Below are 20556 nucleotides of genomic sequence, written 5' to 3' on the forward strand. Positions count from 1 at the left end.
CAGTACTTGGGTATTTTTATTTTTCAAAAAAATTCCAAGAAAATTCTAATGCACATCTGGATTTTGAAAAGTGATTACAGGTTTTTCTATAAAATGGTAGTTTTAGCATTATAGAATTCTCTTATCTTCTGTTGACCAATCATAACACAACAGTATTAAGCAAATAATAGGTACATAATCACAGTAGTAAAAGATGTTTATCAGTTTTCACAATCAATAGCCAGACAGAAAATAAAAGATAATTGGAATTGCAAGCCATAATGGAAACATGTTTACCCTAACAGTATAAAGTAATTTTTATTTTGGAGATTCAACCAGTCCATCCTAAAGGAAATCAGTTCTGAATATTCACTGGAAGGACTGATGCTGAAGCTGAAACTCCAATACTTTGACCACCTGATGCGAAGAACTGATTCATTGGAACAGACCCCAAAGCTGGGAAAGATTGAAGGCAGGAGGAGAAGTGGACAACAGAGGATGAGATGGTTGGGTGGCATCACCAACTCAATGGACATGAGTTTGAGCAATCTCCAGGAGTTGGTGATGGACAGGGAAGTCTTGTGCTGCAGCCCATGGGGTCACAAAGAGTCGGACACGACTGAGCAATTGAACTGAACTGATAAAGTAATTACATACAATTTTGGGGGTTAAGTAGAGTGATATAGTAAGTGGACGTGCATACATACAGATACTGTCATTCACTTAGTCAGTTTATGTCTTTTGGTTGGTGCATTTAATCCATATATATCAGATGGTAAAGAATTGGTCACAATGCAGGAGACAGGTGTTTGATCCCTGGGTTGGGAAGATCCCCTGCAGAAGGAAACAGCAACCCACTCCAGTATTCTTGCCTGAGGCATGGACAGAGGAGCCTGGCAGGCTACAGTCCATGGGGTCACAAAGAGTTGGACACAACTGAGCAACTAACACTTTGGGCTTCCCTGGTGGCTCAGACAGTAAAGAATTTGCCTGCAATGCGGGAGACCCAAGATCGATCCCTGGGTCAGGAAGATCCCCTGGAGAAGATAATGGCAACCCACTCCAGTATTCTTGCCTGGAGAATTCCATGGACAAGAGAAGCCAGGCAGGCTACAGTCCATGGGGTCGCAAAGAGTCGGACACGACTGAGAGACTAACACTTTAACTATTATGATCCTATTACCATTTTCTTCATTGTTTTGAATCTATTTTGGTTAGATCTTTTCCTTCTCTTGTGTTTCCTGCCTAGAGAAGTTCCTTGTAAAGCTGGGTTGGTGGTGCTGAATTCTCTTAACTTTTGCTTGTCTGAAAAGTTTTTGATTTCTCTGTCAAATTTGAATGAGAGTCTTCCTGGGTAGAGTATTCTTGGTTGTAGGTTCTTCCCTTTCATCACTTTAAATATGTCATGCCATTCCCTTCTGGCTTGTAGTTTCTGTGAGAAATCAGCTGGTAATCTTATGGGAGTTGCCTTGTATATTATTTGTCATTTTTCCCTTGCTGCTATTAATATTTTATCTGTCTTTATTTTTAAAAATTTTTAAATTATTATTATTTTTTTTTACTTTACAATATTGTATTGGTTTTGCCATACATCAACATTTATCTCTGTCTTTAAATTTTGTCAGTTTGATTACTATGTGTCTCAGTGTGTTTCTCCTTGGGTTTATCCTGCCTGGGATTCTCTGTGCTTCCTGGACTTGGTTGACTATTTCCTTTCCCATGTTAGGCACGTTTTTACCTATTATCTCTTCAAATATTTACTAGGGTTCTTCCTTTCTTGTCCTTCTGGGACTCCTATAATGTGACTATTGGTGTGTTTAATGTTGTCCCAGAGGTCTCTTAGGTTGTCTTAATTTTTTTCATTCTTTTTACTATATTGTGTTTTGCAGCAGTGATTTCCAACATTGTTTTCCAGGTCAGTTATCTATTCTTCTGCCTAGGTTATTTTGCTATTGATTCCTTCTAGTATATTGTTCATTGCTGTTTGTTCTTTAGTTCTTCTAGGTCTTTGGTAAACATTTCTTGCATTTTCTACATTCTTTTTCCAAGATCCTAGATCATATTCACTATCATTATTTGAATTATTTTTCTGAAAGATTGCCTATCTTCCCTTCATTTAATTGTTTTTCTGGTGTTTTATCTTGTCCCTTTATCTGCAAAATAATCCTCCACCTTTTTATTTTTATTAACTTTCTGTAATGTGGTTTTTGTTCTGGCCCCTGTGAGACTGTAGTTCATCTTGCTTCCTTCTGTCTGCCCTTTGTGGGTAAGCTTCCTGATGGGAGGAACTGGCAGTGGGGAAAACTGGGTCTTGCTCTGGAGGGGAGGGCCATGCTCAGTAAAACTTTAATCTGACTTTCTGCTGATGGGTGTGGTTGTGCTCCCTCCCTGTTAGTTTGTTGGGCTGAAACAACCCAGCCCTGGAGTCTACAGGCTCTATGGTAGAGTTAATGATGACCTCCAAGAGGGTTTACACCAAGGGGGACCTTCCAGGACTGCTGTTGCCAGGGTCCCCATCCCCATCTCCATGGTGAGTCACTGCTGATCCATGCCTCCACAGAGGACCCTCTGAAACTAGCAGGTAGGTCTGGTTCAGTCTCCTGTGAGGTCACTGATTCTTTACCCTATGTCTTGGTAGGCACAAGGTTTTGTTTATGCCCTCCAAGACTGGAGCCTCTGTTTCCCCCAGTCCTGTGGAATTCCTGTAATCAAATCCCACTGTCTTTCAAAGTCAGATTGCTTGGGGATTCCTAGTCCCTTGGCTGGATCCCCAGGCTGGGAAGCCTGATATGGGGCTCAGAACTTTCACAAGCATGGAAGAACTTCTTTTGTATTACTGTTCTCCAGTTTGTGGGCCACCCACCCAACAGGTATGGGATTTGATTTTATCATGATTGCACCCTCCTACTTGTCTCACTGTGGCTTCTCCTTTGTCTTTGGATGTGGGGTATCTTTTCTTGGTGGGTTCCAGTGTCCACCTGTCGATGGTTGTTCAGTAGCTACTTGTGGTTTTGCTACTCTTGCAGGAGGATGTGAGCACACATCCTTCTACTCTGCCATCCTACCATTTCTTTTTGTGGTGAGAACATTAAAGATCTACTCTCCTAGCAAAGTTCAAGTGTATAATACAAAATCATTAACTATAATCACCGTGCTTTACATTAGATCTCCAGAGCTCGTTCATCTTATAACTGGAATTTTTTATTCTTTGACCAACATCTTCCATTCTCCCCCCCCCCTTGCCCCCCACCCAGCCCCTCAAAACCACCATCCTACTCTCTGTTTTATGAGTTTATCTTGTTCAGATTCCACATATAAGTGAGATCATACAATATTTGTCTTTGTGTGACTTACTTCACTTAGCATAATGCCCTCAAGTCTACCCATGTTGTTCCAAATGGCAGGAATCCCAGATGGCTCAGCGGGTAAATAATCTACCTGCAGTGCAGGAGATATAGGGGACATGGGTTCGATCCCTGGGTTGGGAAAACTCCCTGGAAGAGGAAAGGGCAACCCACTCCAATATCCTTGCCTGGAGAATCCCATGGACAGAGAAGCCTGGTGGGCTACAGTCCATAGTGTCACAAAGAGTCAGTCACAACTGAGCACAGCACACACACACACACACACACACACACACACACACAACATCTTTATCCATCAGTGTTAACAGACACACATTGTTCCCATATCTTGGCTATTGTGAATAATGCTGTAATGACCATGGGAATGCAGATAGATATCTCTTCAAGACTCTGATTTTACTTCAGATTTTATCTGATTTTATTTCCTTTGGATATATACCCAGAAGTGTGACTGCTGGATCAAAGGGTAGTTATATTTTTAATTCTTTTAGGAACTTCCATACTGTTTTCCATAGTGGCTGAACGAATTTACTCTCCCACCAACAGTGCACACTGGTTCCCTTACTTCCACAGCTTCAACAAGAATTGTCACTTTTTGTGTTTTGGACATTTTGGGGGGCTCCAAAATCACTGCGGATGGTGACTACAGCCATGAAATTAAAAGATGCTTACTCCTTGGAAGGAAAGTTATGATCAATCTAGATAGCATATTAAAAAGCAGAGACATTACTTTGCCAACAAAGGTCTGTCTAGTCAAGGCTATGGTTTTTCCAGTAGTCATGTATGGATGTGAGAATTGGACTATAAAGAAAGCTGAGTGCCGAAGAATTGATGCTTTTGAACTTGGAAAAGACTCTTGAGAGTCCCTTGGACTGCAAGGAGATCCAACCAATCCATTCTAAAGGAGATCAGTCCTGGGTGTTCTTTGGAAGGAATGATGCTAAAGCTGAAACTCCAATACTTTGGCCACCTGATGCGAAGAGCTGACTCAGTGGAAAAGACCCTGATGCTGGGAAAGACTGAGAGCAGGAGGAGAAGGGGACGACAGAGGATGAGATGGTTGGATGGCATCACCAACTCAATAGACATGAGTTTGGGTAGACTCAGGGAGTTGGTGATGGACAGGGAAGCCTAGCATGTTGCAGTTCATGGGGTTGCAAAGAGTCGGACACGACTGAGCAACTGAACTAAACTGAACTGATTCTAACAGGTGTCAGGTGGCATCTCACTGTGGCTTTGATTTGCATGTCCCTGATGATTAGTTATGATGAGCATATTTTCATGTATCTATTGGTCATTTGAACATCTCTGGGAAAATATCTAGTCAGGTTTTTTTGCTCATTTTAAAATTGGATTTTATTTTTTAACTATTGAGTTCTGTCAGTACATTATATATTTTGGGGATTAACCCCTTACCAGATATATGATTTGCAAATATCTTTTCTCATTCTATAGGTTGCCTTTTCATTTTGTTGATTGTTTCTCACCAAACAAGAAGCATTTAGGCTATCTTTACTTAGAGCAAAGTCATCTATGTGTTAAATTAAGTGAACATATCTTTGAATCTTAAAAATCTAAGGTAAGGTTTGTTTTTTTTTTAAGAAATTCAAGTACCATGAATATTAGAATAACTTAAAATATTGCCTTTTGTAGCTAATTTTTCAGCCTCTTCCTTTATGGATCGGAAAAAATGAATTCCTGCTTTTTAATTCCCAAATGGTTTACTCTATTTATAATTAATATATAATGAATAAACAAATATTCTATACTTAGAGATAAAAGCACTGCTTTTAAAAGCTAGATTAACATTTTAATGGTTTTTGATAATCCTCCTGCTTTAAGTGTGTTCCTCTCCACTTGGTATGACTTTCTTTAAAACCTCATCAGTAAACATAAATTTCTAATGAGTTGTCCCTAACCCTGAAATTTCTTACTTTTATATGAAGGGATGACAGCAAAATATCCAAGTAACTCCTTTTCTCCAGCAGTTGAGGACTTGGTACGAAAATGAATTTGACATAGCATAGCATCTGCTGTGACCTATTAAACTCTCCCAAGAACTTAAATGATAATATAATTAAATCTGTAAGCATTAAGACATTAAAATATATTTTTGTATGTAGACCTCTTAAGCCCAATTTGAAATCTGATTTATCCACCTAAATTATTCTTTATCATTTCATTTCAAATTATTCTTGTACCATTAGAATATGAAAGTATATTTTATTCACTGTTGTGAAATATAAAAACTTGAGAGATTCAGAGATATTTTATTTAGTTAGGTTTCTAATCTAGGCAAAGCCCTCAGTGAAACAAATAATTACTGTTTGGAATAGAAAGCTAAACAGTAATTCAATACATCAATTTGCTATTTTTATTCTTAGTCTTTAGCCATTACAAACAGACTCAAAAGAATGGAAGATTAAAGTACCATCAAGGCTATGGCTGGTCTTAAACTATCAGTTCCTACTAAAGAAGCCCCACATTACACTAGTCATCACACAGTTTATATATCATGGTCCACATTCCAGAAGACTAAAGCAAGACAATAAAACCTTCCCACACCATCTTTTATGAATAGTGAAAGAAAATACACCAGATTCCTTTAACAGTCCACATACTGCTGGTCAGGTAAACCTCAAAAGTCTACCTGAATTAAAGCCCTATCTGATGCTGATGTACTTCCATTGAAGAGTATGCTCACTATCTTCTGAAAGTAGTTATCAAATTCCATGCTCATGTTGCTGTTGCTGTTAAGTCCGACTCTGCGTGACCCCATAGACGTCAGCCCACCAGGCTCTCCTGCCCCTGGGATTCTCCAGGCAAGAAAACTGGAGTGGGTTGCTATTTCCTTCTCCAATGCATGAAAGTGAAAAAGTGAAAGTGAAGTCGCTCAGTCGTGTCCGACTCTTAGCGACCCCATGGACTGCAGCCCACCAGGCTCCTCCATCCATGGGATTTTCCAGGCAAGAGTACTGGAGTGGGGTGCCATTGCCTTCTCCGATGCTCATGTATGTTGAGACAAACTTTCTTTCCTTATAGCTTCGGCCATATAATAGACATCTAATTCCTCTGTCTTTCAAGCCTTTGATATATATAAATACAGAAATCATGCCACCTCTTTCCAATTTTCTCTTTTTTTTAAGGTAAACAACCTTACTCCTTTAGTCTTTTCTATAACTCCACTTTCTTAATAATAATAACCCTGATTTCTTTAGTCTTAGGTGATGTTACACAGTAGAAAAGGTAACTTTAATCTCTGTGCTTTGGTAGAAAACAACTACTTCTTTTAAGAACCCTATTCTGCCTTTTCTTCATATACCTCCATCATTCCTTATCCAACATTATCTTCTTTCTCTCCTTCTCCTTTCTTCTTTATTCTGTAACTGGCCATCATGCAACATGAAGAACATTTAAATTATTTGTGATATTTACCTTCACTGGTTCTAAATTTTAAAAGTCAGGTGAGTTTGTCCTTTTGTAGGTTTCAGGAGGCACTTATATCTGGGAACTGAAAAAGTCGAACTCATAGAATTAGAGTAGAATGATGGTTGTCAGGAGTCTGGGTAGAGAAAATAGGGAGATGTTGATCAAAGATACAAACTTAGTGTTATAAGATGAAAAATTCTAAAGGTCTAATGTACAGCATAGTGATTATAGTTAATGATACTGTATTATACACTTGAAAGTTGCTAAAAGAGTAGATCTTAAATGTTCTCATCACATAAAAGAAATGATAATTATGTGAGGTGATGGATGTGTTAATTAAACTTATTGCAGCAATCATTTTGCAATATATACATCTATCTATCAAATCATCACATGGTACACCTCAAACTTCTATAACATTCAGTTCAGATCAGTCGATCAGTTGTGTCTGACTCTTTGCAACTCCACAGACTGTAGCACGCCAGGCTTGGCTTCCCTATCCCTCACCAACTCCTGGAGATTGCTCAAACTCATGTCCATCGAATCAGTGATGCCATCCAACCATCTCATCCTCTGTCGTCCCCTCTCCTCCTGCCTTCAATCTTTCACAGCATCAGGGTCTTTTCCAATGAGTCAGCTCTTCACATCAGGTGGCCAAAGCATTACAGTTTCAGCTTCAGCATCAGTCCTTCCAATGAATATTCAGAACTGATTTCCTTTAGAAGGGACTGGTTGGATCTCCTTGCAGTCCACGGGACTCTCAAGAGTCTTCTCCAAAACCATAGTTCAAAAGCATCAATTCTTCAGCACTCAGCTTTCTTTACAGTCCAACTCTCACATCCATACATGACTACTGGAAAAACCATAGCTTTGACTGGACGGACCTTCATTAGCAAAGTAATGTCTCTGCTTTTTAATATGCTGTCTAGGTTGGTCATAGCTTTTCTTCCGAGCAGTAAGCGTCTTTTAATTTCATGGCTGCAGTCACCATCTGCAGTGATTTTGGAGCCCAAGAAAATAAAGCCTCTCGCCGTTTCCATTGTTTTCCCATCTATTTGCCATGAAGTGATGGGATCGCATGCCATGATCTTAGTTTTTTGAATGTTGAGTTAAATGTCAATTATATCTCAATAAAACTGGAAGAAAAAAATATATTTGCTCTGAAGAATACTGTTGCAACCTGAAATTGCTTGCAGAGGAGCTGCTTATGTTAGAGACAATAATACATACATCAGAATTAGAATGTGTTCTGGACATGTTTGCCTGTCATATATAATCTGTAATTTGAAGATAAATGCTGTCAAAATAGAATCAGTTTAATTCTTCCCAATATTATCTTTTGTATCCAAATATGGAGCACCTCAAATGGCTCATTTACCTTAAAAAGGCTCTTATAAACATCTAACTCATTCTTGTTATCTAATACCTATCTGCTCGATTAAACAGTAGCTATCCTAGGCCCACCGAAACTACTAATGTCGTTTTAAAGATAAAGTGTTAGAGTTGTAGATGATCTTTCCTACTCACATTATAATGCTTACTTGCCTGATTTCTTAGGCCTGTTTTATATCTTCCAGACTCAAATATGCAAATAGATAGGCAGATATACAGATAATGATATGTGGCTTCCAGAAACTACTTTTTTTACCATGTTCACAAAGTACTAGAGGCAGACAGGTACTTTGATAAACTTTTTGATCAAGAATGATTATGAAACAGGTAGTCATATACTGGTAAATGTTTAACTACCATTTTGAGGTGTGAGGAGGACTAATTTGTTGCCTTTGCTGATTTCCATGGGACAAATACCTCCACTCTAGCTAATTTCAAGCTACCAATCACTGTACATGAACTTGTCACTAACATAAGCTTGGAACTGGGAAGCAATGTGCACAAATGGTTGTCAAGAGCTGATTCAAGCCAGCTCCAACACACCACTGGATATAGGCTGGAAATAAATTCAAACAGATTCCTCTCCACCCCACTCCACTCCCAAGGGAAAGAAAATCATTCCCAAGACATTTTGTCTTGTTTCCTTCATGGGTAGACAACACAAAAGGCGGATTAAAACAAAGAGATATCCCATACAATTGATGCATGTAGTTTCTTAATTACATAAGGAAGAAAATAGTATGTCCCCTACTACATTTTTAGTGAGAAGACAAAATTACAGGAAAAAAAAAAAACCCACAAAGAAAATGATGAAAACAAGGGTTGGAGACAGGTTTAAGTTACTTGTATCTTTCAGCTTGCAAAAGAGAATGTTGTAGAGTAGAGAAAGAAAGGGAGTGGGTTTGTAGAAAGGAAAATCATTCTTTAATAGGAAAGATTTTTAACCTGTTTTGGAGGAGATAAAAGGAGGAGAAGTGTGACTACCTAATAATCTCCAATGAGGACAGAAAAAGAAAATGAAGCTTAAACTGCAGTGGAAGGTATTTGAGGTACTATGTTGAAAGAGATGACAGAATGGTTGTAGGAATACAGTATGCACCATGCAAATTTCCAAGTACTACATCATTTCAAAGACTCCTATTTTGTTGCTGTGCTCCAGGTATCCAGTAGAAGTTAAAACAGTTATGCTGATAACCATATAATTGACCATATAACTAACCTACTCTAGGCTTTCAAGAGTAGGAAAGGAGGGAATTCCCTGGCACTCGAGGGGTTTGGACTCCATACTTTCACTCCAATGGCCCGGATTCAATCCCTGGTTGGGGAACTAAGATCCCATAAGTAGCATAGCATGGCCAAAAAATATGTTTAAAGAAAGAGTAGGAAAGGAAATGGAAGTCTAGATTGGTATTATTATAAAATGAATGCTACTAACTTGCTGTGCAATTTCAGGTCAGTTTCTCGTTTATTGACATCTGATGTCTTCTCCAAAATAGCAGACTTTAAATTATAGTAATACCCTCCATCTCAAGGATAAAATGGGTTATTATTACTCCTGATTTTAGTGATTTTCTTGCCTACCAGGCAACTGTGACATAATAAATTAAACTGAAGTCACTTAGGGCAACAAACCACTGTAGAAAAAGTGTTACATTAAGGTTTTTGTCATCCTAGCCTTACAAAGAAGTGGAAAATCTCATCTTTATCACAGCCCCTGAAATTGTCCCCCTTCTAGTCTTCTCTTTCCTTATCAGTGTTAATGGAGTCAATAGCCAACAGTCCCCATTAGGGGCCATGATTTCTCCTATGTATCTAAAATTAAAACAGCTCATGATTTACCACACCTGCACATACTGAGAATCCACCTTGCACAATCATCTAGAAAAGGCACACATGATAGTTTTAGACAGGACAGAAATTAATTTCCCCCCAATCTTATACACATTCCAATAGTCCTACATGCCAGCAAACGCAAGAACTGTCTTTTTAATCTCCCTTACACTGACAAGATTCTCATTGTGGCTACCTAAGAGGGAAGTATTAATACATATTAATTACATCCTTATACAAACAGACTATATAATCATAATTGTTCTGTTTCCTGCTTTTCTCACATTCCACAGTTCAGCCAATGCAACAGAAAGATAATGAACAGAAGAAGAATTTCTTCACTGTCTTTTCCTGCCCTCCTTTTTCCCACCACTTGTGCATTTTTTAAAAAGTACTCTTCCATCTACAAAGGTAAAAATGCAAACACCAGGGAAGGATTGTGAACTACTGTGAAGAAAACAAACCAAGAGTAACAGTGCAGGTCTGAAAATGAAAGGGTCGGATTATCAGAGTAGTCATCCATGAGGACAAGGATTATATGTAACTATCCACTTAATTTTTTATAAGCAGAAGGGAAATCTTCATTGGGAACATAACAAAATGTTTAAGTGAAACACTGAGAGGAAAAAATAAATTCTGAGCTTATGAGAAAGACACAGCGATTTCTTATTTAAATGGCATAGCACATATATAGAGTCTATAAGTATGTATGTGTATGTATATGTATATGTTTGTGTGTCTTCCAAATAACTGATGAAAAAGAAGAGAGTGGTAATCACTGTAGATGGAAGAAGTAATGAAAACAGGTCCCAAGTAGCAAATACCAACTTCGGCCCTGTAAAAAACTAGTTTTAGTCCAGAATGAACTGGAATATGAGTAAGTATAAATTTTAATTAAAAATAATGAAAAGTGGAACCCAGAAAGCTCTGATGTTTTGATATAGGTGCATGTGTATGCACAATGTGTTAAAACCTGAATATGGAGGAATACAGTACCTACAATCTGAGTAATAACTAACCAGATTAAACATGGGAAAAGCAAATAAATGAATAAATTAATTAATTAAAAAAGAAATACTTTTAAATTTAAAAGCTATTCTATAAAGGAAAGCCTTATAATACTAGATATTAAGTTAAATATAAAATTTGTTTACTAACCAGGAAACCTTGACAAGCCACCTGTACAAACCCACACACAGCAAGGAAACGCCACAATAAAGAGAACTCCACAAACTGCCAGAATACAGAAAGGACACCCAAAACTCAGCAATTTAAACAAGATGAAGAGACAGAGGAATACCCAGCAGATAAAGGAACAGGATAAATGCCCACCAAACCAAACAAAAGAGGAAGAGATAGGGAATCTACCTGATAAAGAATTCCGAATAATGATAGTGAAATTGATCCAAAATCTTGAAATTAAAATGGAATCACAGATAAATAGCCTGGAGGCAAGGATTGAGAAGATGCAAGAAAGGTTTAACAAGGACTTAGAAGAAATAAAAAAGAGTCAATATATAATGAATAATGCAATAAGTGAAATTAAAAACACTCTGGAGGCAACAAATAGTAGAATAACAGAGGCAGACGATAGGATTAGTGAATTAGAAGATAGAATGGTAGAAATAAATGAATCAGAGAGGATAAAAGAAAAACGAATTAAAAGAAATGAGGACAATCTCAGAGACCTCCAGGACAATATTAAACGCTACAATGTTCGAATCATAGGGGTCCCAGAAGAAGAAGACAAAAAGACCATGAGAAAATACTTGAGGAGATAATAGTTGAAAACTTCCCTAAAATGGGGAAGGAAATAATCACCCAAGTCCAAGAAACCCAGAGAGTCCCAAACAGGATAAACCCAAGGCGAAACACCCCAAGACACATAGTAATCAAATTAACAAAGATCAAACACACAGAACAAATATTAAAAGCAGCAAGGGAAAAACAACAAATAACACACAAGGGAATACCCATAAGGATAACAGCTGATCTTTCAACAGAAACTCTTCAAGCCAGGAGGGAATGGCAAGACATACTTAAAATGATGAAAGAAAATAACCTACAGCCCAGATTATTGTACCCAGCAAGGATCTCATTCAAGTATGAAGGAGAAATCAAAAGCTTTTCAGACAAGCAAAAGCTGAGAGAATTCTGCACCACCAAACCAGCTCTCCAACAAATACTAAAGGATATTCTCTAGACAGGAAACACAAAAACGGTGTATAAATTCGAACCCAAAACAATAAAGTAAATGGCAACGGGATCATACTTATCAGTAATTACCTTAAATGTAAATGGGTTGAATGCCCCAACCAAAAGACAAAGACTGGCTGAATGGATACAAAAACAAGGCCCCTATATATGTTGTCTACAAGAGACCCACCTCAAAACAGGGGACACATACAGACTGAAAGTGAAGGGCTGGAAAAAGATTTTCCATGCAAATAGGGACCAAAAGAAAGCAGGAGTAGCAATACTCATATCAGATAAAATAGACTTTAAAACAAAGGCTGTGAAAAGAGACAAAGAAGGTCACTACATAATGATGAAAGGATCAATCCAAGAAGAAGATATAACAATTATAAATATATATGCACCCAACACGGGACCACCGCAGTATGTAAGACAAATGCTAACAAGTATGAAAGGAGAAATTAACAATAACACAATAATAGTGGGAGACTTTAATACCCCACTCACACCTATGGATAGATCAACTAAACAGAAAATTAACAAGGAAACACAAACTTTAAACGATACAATAGACCAGTTAGACCTAATAGATATCTATAGGACATTTCATCCCAAAACAATGAATTTCACCTTTTTCTCAAGCGCACATGGAACCTTCTCCAGGATAGATCACATCCTGGGCCATAAAGCTAGCCTTGGTAAATTCAAAAAAATAGAAATCATTCCAAGCATCTTTTCTGACCACAATGCAGTAAGATTAGATCTCAATTACAGGAGAAAAACTATTAAAAATTCCAACATATGGAGGCTGAACAACACGCTGCTGAATAACCAACAAATCACAGAAGAAATCAAAAAAGAAATCAAAATTTGCATAGAAACGAATGCAAATGAAAACACAACAACCCAAAACCTGTGGGACACGGTAAAAGCAGTCCTAAGGGGAAAGTTCATAGCAATACAGGCACACCTCAAGAAACAAGAAAAAAGTCAAATAAATAAACTAACTCTACACCTAAAGCAACTAGAAAAGGAAGAAATGAAGAACCCCAGGGTTAGTAGAAGGAAAGAAATCTTAAAACTTAGAGCACAAATAAATGCAAAAGAAACAAAAGAGATCCTAGCAAAAATCAACAAAATCAAAAGTTGGTTTTTTCAAAGGATAAATAAAATTGACAAACCATTAGCCAGACTCATCAAGAAACAAAGGGAGAAAAATAAAATCAATAAAATTAGAAATGAAAATGGAGAGATCACAACAGACAACACAGAAATACAAAGGATCATAAGAGAGTACTATCAACAATTATATGCCAATAAAATGGACAACGTGGAAGAAATGGACAAAGTCTTAGAAAAGTACAACTTTCCAAAACTCGACCAGGAAGAAATAGAAAATCTTAACAGACCCATCACAAGCACGGAAATTGAAACTGTAATCAAAAATCTTCCAGCAAACAAAAGCCCAGGTCCAGACGGCTTCACAGCTGAATTCTACCAAAAATTTAGAGAAGAGCTAACACCTATCCTGCTCAAACTCTTCCAGAAAACTGCAGAGGATGGTAAACTTCCAAACTCATTCTATGAGGCCACCATCACCCTAATACCAAAACCTGACAAAGATGCCACAAAAAAAGAAAACTACAGGCCAATATCACTGATGAACATAGATGCAAAAATCCTTAACAAAATTCTAGCAATCAGAATCCAACAACACATTAAAAAGATCATACACCATGACCAAGTGGGCTTTATCCCAGGGATGCAAGGATTCTTCAATATCCGCAAATCAATCAATGTAATACACCACATTAACAAATTGAAAAATAAAAACCATATGATTATCTCAATAGATGCAGAGAAAGCCTTGGACAAAATTCAACATCCATTTATGATAAAAACTCTCCAGAAAGCAGGAATAGAAGGAACATACCTCAACATAATAAAAGCTATATATGACAAACCCACAGCAAACATTATCCTCAATGATGAAAAATTGAAAGCATTTCCTCTAAAGTCAGGAACAAGACAAGGGTGCCCACTTTCACCATTACTATTCAACATAGTTTTGGAAGTTTTGGCCACAGCAATCAGAGCAGAAAAAGAAATAAAAGGAATCCAAACTGGAGAAGAAGAAGTAAAGCTCTCACTGTTTGCAGATGACATGATCTTCTACATAGAAAATCCTAAAGACTCTACCAGAAAATTACTAGAACTAATCAATGACTATAGTAAAGTTGCAGGATATAAAGTCAACACACAGAAATCCCTTGCATTCCTATACACTATTAATGAGAAAACAAAGAGAAATTAAGGAAACAATTCCATTCACCATTGCAATGGAAAGAATAAAATACTTAGGAATATATCTACTTAAAGAAACAAAAGACCTATATATAGAAAACTATAAAACACTGGCGAAAGAAATCAAAGAGGACACTAACAGATGGAGAAATATACCATGTTCATGGATTGGAAGAATCAATACAGTGAAAATGAGTATACTACCCAAAGCAATTTATAGATTCAATGCAATCCCTATCAAGCTACCAACAGTATTCTTCACAGAGCTAGAACAAATAAGTTCACAATTTGTATGGAAATACAAAAAACCTCGAATAGCCAAAGCGATCTTGAGAAAGAAGAATGGAACTGGAGGAATCAACCTGCCTGACTTCAGGCTCTACTACAAAGCCACAGTCATCAGGACAGTATGGTACTGGCACAAAGACAGAAATATAGATCAATGGAACAAAATAGAAAGCCCAGAGATAAATCCACGCACTTATGGACACCTTATCTTTGACAAAGGAGGCAAGAATATACAATGGATTAAAGACAATTTCTTTAACAAGTGGTGCTGGGAAATCTGGTCAACCACTTGTAAAAGAATGAAACTAGAACACTTTCTAACACCATACACAAAAATAAACTCAAAATGGATTAAAGATCTAAATGTAAGACCAGAAACTATAAAACTCCTAGAGGAGAACATAGGCAAAACACTCTCCGACATACATCACAGCAGGATCCTCTATGACCCACCTTTCAGAATATTGGAAATAAAAGCAAAAATAAACAAATGGGACCTAATTAGCCTTAAAAGCTTCTGCACATCAAAGGAAACTATTAGCAAGGTGAAAAGACAGCCTTCAGAATGGGAGAAGATATAGCAAATGAAGCAACTGAAAAACAACTAATCTCGAGACTATACAAGCAACTCCTACAGCTCAACTCCAGAAAAATCAATGACCCAATCAAAAAATGGGCCAAAGAACTAAATAGACATTTCTCCAAAGAAGACATACAGATGGCTAACAAACACATGAAGAGATGCTCAACATCACTCATTATCAGAGAAAGGCAAATCAAAACCACTATGAGGTACCATTTCACACCAGTCAGAATGGCTGCGATCCAAAAGTCTACAAGTAATAAATGCTGGAGAGGGTGTGGAGAAAAGGGAACCCTCTTACACTGTTGGTGGGAATGCAAACTAGTACAGCCACTATGGAGAACAGTGTGGAGATTCCTTTAAAAACTGGAAATAGAACTGCTTTATGATCCAGCAATCCCACTGCTGGGCATACACACTGAGGAAACCAGAAGGGAAAGAGACACGTGTACCCCAATGTTCATCGCAGCACTGTTTATAATAGCCAGGACATGGAAGCAACCTAGATGTCCATCAGCAGATGAATGGATAAGAAAGCTATGGCACATATACACAATGGAGTATTACTCAGCCATTAAAAAGAATACATTTGAATCAGTTCTAATGAGGTGGATGAAACTGGAGCCTATTATACAGAGTGAAGTAAGCCAGAAAGAAAAACACCAATACAGTATACTAACGCATATATATGGAATTTAGAAAGATGGTAACAATAACCCTGTGTACAAGACAGCAAAAGAGACACTGATGTATAGAACAGTCTTATGGACTCTGTGGGAGAGGGAGAGGGTGGGAAGATTTGGGAGAATGGCATTGAAACATGTAAAATATCATGTATGAAATGAGTTGCCAGTCCAGGTTCGATGCACGATACTGGATGCTTGGGGCTGGTGCACTGAGACGACCCAGAGGGATGGTATGGGGAGGGAGGAGGGTTCAGGATGGGGAACACATGTATACTTGTGGCAGATTCATTTTGATATTTGGCAAAACTAATACAATTATATAAATTTTTAAAATAAAATAAAATTTAAAAAAAATGACTACCAAAAAAAAAATAAATAAATAAATAAAATAAATAAAATTTGTTTAAAACAACAGAATCAAAGTGGAGTAATTTTACCTTAAATTTGTTTTCCAAAGCAAGTTTTGAAAACATGTAATAATATCTTTTGATTAACATATTACTATGTTCCCGATGACTCTTTATATCTGAAATGGTCATGCCCAACAGCCAATTTGCCAATAGGCTGTTCCTTGCTGCTGCTGCTAAGTCTTGTCCAACTCTGTGTGACCCCATAGACGGCAGCCCACCAGGCTCCCCCGTCCCTGGGATTCTCCAGGCAAGAACACTGGAATGGGTTGCCATTTCCTTCTCCAACGCATGAAAGTGAAAAGTGAAGGGGAAGTCAATAGGTGCTATTAACAACATACGGCAACAATGCGTGGGTGTACTTTGAAAGCTCTAGACAGAGCACAACTTTTGTTCTGCTTCAGGATCCTTACTTTTCTTTCAGTTCAGTTCAGTCGCTCAGTCAAGCCTGACTCTTTGCAACCACATGAATCACAGCACGCCGGGCCTCCCTGTCCATCACCAACTCCCAGAGTTCACTCAGACTCACGTCCATCGAGTCAGTGATGCCATCCAGCCATCTCATCCTCTGTCGTCCCCTTCTCCTCCTGCCCTCAATCCCTCCCAGCATCAGAGTCTTTTCCAATGAGTCAACTCTTTGCATGAGGTGGCCAAAGTATTGGAGTTTCAGCTTCAGCATCAGTCCTTCCAATGAACACCCAGGACTGATCTCCTTTAGGATGGACTGGTTGGACTTCCTTGCAGTTCAAGGGACTCTCAAGAGTCTTCTCCAACACCACAGTTCAAAAGCATCAATAAGCTCTGCCTTAAGCTCTCAGTCATGCTGAAACTGAAGAGTTCTCCCCAATAAACTGCATCCTACCATGCTGTGCTGGGCTGTGCTCAGTCGTTCAGTCATGTCCGACTCTTTGTGACCCCATGAACTGTAGCCTGTCAGGCTCCTCTGTCCATGGGGATTCTCTAGGCAAGAATACTGGAGTAGGTTGCCATGTCCTCCTCCAGGGGATCTTCCCAATCCAGGGATCAAACCCAGGTCTCCCACATTGCAGGTGAAGTCTTTACTGTCTAAGCCACCAGGGAAGCCCAAGAATATTGGAGTGGGTAGCCTATCCCTTCTCCAGGGGATCTTCCCAACCCAGGAATCGAACCCTGGTCTCTGGCATTGCAGGTGGATTCTTTACCAGCTGAGCTACCAGGGAAGCCCACATCCTAACATACCTGGGTATAAAGAAAACAGGGTTTTCATACGTCATTCAGTATCATCCTCACATATAATTACTAGCTTCCCAGGTGGCACAGTGATAAAGAATCTGCCTACCAATGCAGGAAACACGAAACCCTGGTTCGATCCCTGGGTCGGGAAGATCCCCTGGAGTAGGAAATGGCAACCCACTCCAGTATTCTTGCCTGGAAAATTCCATGGACGGAGGAGGTCACAAAGAGTCGGACACAACTGAGCACACACACGTTCACATATAATTATGGTATAAAGAGAATATGGACAGCAAAAATTTAATTAAAAACCTGTAAATATGTATAAGTATAAACCTAAATTTTTAATTCTTCTGTATAGGTTTGTGACAGAATTCTAGTAACCTGCTCAAGCCTTACTTGAGATATAAATAATTCTCCTCCTTTTCTTCAAAGAGTGCAGTCTGTTGTCACTATGAACTAAGTCCATTTGTCATTAAAAATAATTATCTGGGAAAAGTAAATATATATTCCCTACCCTGTGATAATCTCACTCACTAAGTTATTATAGATCATTCATCTCTTCTCAGCACTTTGTGCCATTATAACAGTTAACATAATTTGCCTCGCATTGTTCTTTATTTCTCTTAACCTAATTAGACTAAAAACTTGGTGGTGGCAAGATGCAACTAGGTGGCAATTTATCTTGCATTCCCCACAGAGCTTTTCACATACTAAGTATTCAATGCCAGTTAAGAATAACCTTTTGGGTCTTCTCCTAGGGATCTGTGAGAACAGTCCCAGCCCCAGACTCTTCTTTGGGCAGTACCACTGAGGCAGTACCACAGAGTACAGTTCTAACTGTAATTGTGTAGCATTTTTAATTGCTCTATCTAGGACTTTAAATCATCAATATTAATGAAAGCTCTCAAAACTTATGGGTCCTGTTTTGGGTTTTCAATACTTTCTCCCATCCCCTAAGTCTCCTTCCTTCCTACACCACTTGCCTCAAGACAACAAAGAATAGTGGCTTGCAGTAAAGCTCCTTAACTCCTCTGGCGAGCCTCATGAACACCTAATACAGCAGGGCTAGAGAGGAGAGACTGAGGAAATTTCTCATTCACAGATGATTTGCCTGATCTCTCTTTAAGTGAACTAAGGAAGCTTGGTTACTCATCTAAACCAAAATAGCTTTTCTATACTTTTGGCTGTAACTATATCAAAGCTCCAAAATATTTTGGAAGAGAATAATTTGAGAGTTATTAGATCTGTGATTCAACTCAGTAATTCAACAAGCATTTTCAGAATGCCTCCTATGTACAAGGTGAGATAAGAAGGAATACAAACACAAGAGACTAGGATACCACCTTAACTGTACCTAGTAATATATCCTGCACCATTTTTTTCAGAAAAAAACAGTTGGATATGAATGCTTTAAATGGGCCAGGGATTGTCCTGGTTGGTTAGAGATTTGCAGATATAACAATTGGGGTAGCTAAATAAATAAATAAACCCCACCAGGACAATTATTTGCAAAGATAATTAATGGTAATCTATTATTAACTATTGTTAACTATCAAGTAATTAAGTGCCCCCTGACTACAGGAAATAGAATCCCTGAATCAGATCTTAATTAGACCTTATTTATTAACTTATTAATATCTCCTATGTGCATGACTTGGTAATTGGTGCTGAAGGGGAGGAATTACTAAGAGAGGTAGATGCAATGATAAATAAGGATGATCCAATCATAATTTTCCCTATGATATAAAATAGAGGCCACACCCCCTTGCTCTACCACTAATATACTATGCCTTGTTTCCCTCCTTCAGGAATCTCTGTGAGGATACACATGGATCAAATTAAAAAATAAAATTGCTGCATCCCCCCAAAAAAGGCAAATTCTCAATTGAGACACTGTTCAAATAATTCACATTCTCCCCCTTGTTTGGGGTAAGTGCTAGAAACCCCAATAAAGATTCAAACATTATAGTATACAACAAATATAGATCAAAAGCTCAAGGTATATTGAAGGGGTGTAGGAATGAAGGAGATAGTAGAGAGGAAGGAAAAGTGAAGATGCTAAGCATATGGGACTATATGGCTAGCTAGCTAACAAATGAATCAAGTTCTACTGTTTCCAGTATACACAGAGCTATTCCAACATTATACAAACTCACTTGTGATGTAATTCAAGAATTCAAGTGGACAATATATTTGACCACTGACAAAAACTGAGTTTCTACTTAAATGTGACATAATATGCTTTAAAAATAAACAATAACAATTCAAAGGGGAAAAAAACTATATACAAAATCCTCTAAACCCTTCTTTCTCAAAACATTTTCAATTAGCAGCTCCCAGGAACAGTACAGGGCTTCCCATGTGGCTCAGTGGTAAAGAACCTGCCTGCCCATGTAGGAGCCATGGGTTCAATCCTGGGTCAGGAAAATCCCATGGAGAAAGTAATGGCAACCCACTCCAGTATACTTGCATGGGAAATCCCATGGACAGAGGAGCCTGGTGGACTATAGTCCAAAGGGTCGCAAAAAGGATCAGACACAAGTTAGCGACTAAACAAACAAGAACAGTGTAAAAGAAGAGGAGGCATCGAGCTTATTTCATTTCACAACTGAATCTTTCTGCACAAGTTGTAGAGAAGATTCTTTCCTGACAGCAATTTAGTTATCCACCTAAGGCTTACTTAATGTGTTTTCAGAAATCCTGCTTTCAGAATTTTCAAATAGAAACAATTAGCCCCCATTGTAATTAGCATCTTCTTTCCCAAAGCTAAAGGCTCTACTTTGCCAAAACCATAGATTCTCCCAGCCACCTTCAATTGCTTCAACTGCTAGCTTTATACTCCTAGCTTTATAGGGCAAAACCATCTTCATTTTTTCTTTTTT

At 38.2% G+C, this 20556-nt stretch overlaps 1 protein-coding gene across 1 annotated transcript in view; it reads right to left on the minus strand.

Annotated features, from left to right (window-relative positions):
* NEXMIF (neurite extension and migration factor) overlaps positions 1-20556 on the minus strand; it is a 216721-nt gene that overhangs the window by 140807 nt on the left and 55358 nt on the right. The window lies entirely within an intron of this gene.

This window comes from Bubalus bubalis, chromosome X (genome assembly GCF_019923935.1).
Source record: "Bubalus bubalis isolate 160015118507 breed Murrah chromosome X, NDDB_SH_1, whole genome shotgun sequence".
In the NCBI taxonomy this organism is placed as follows: domain Eukaryota; kingdom Metazoa; phylum Chordata; class Mammalia; order Artiodactyla; family Bovidae; genus Bubalus; species Bubalus bubalis.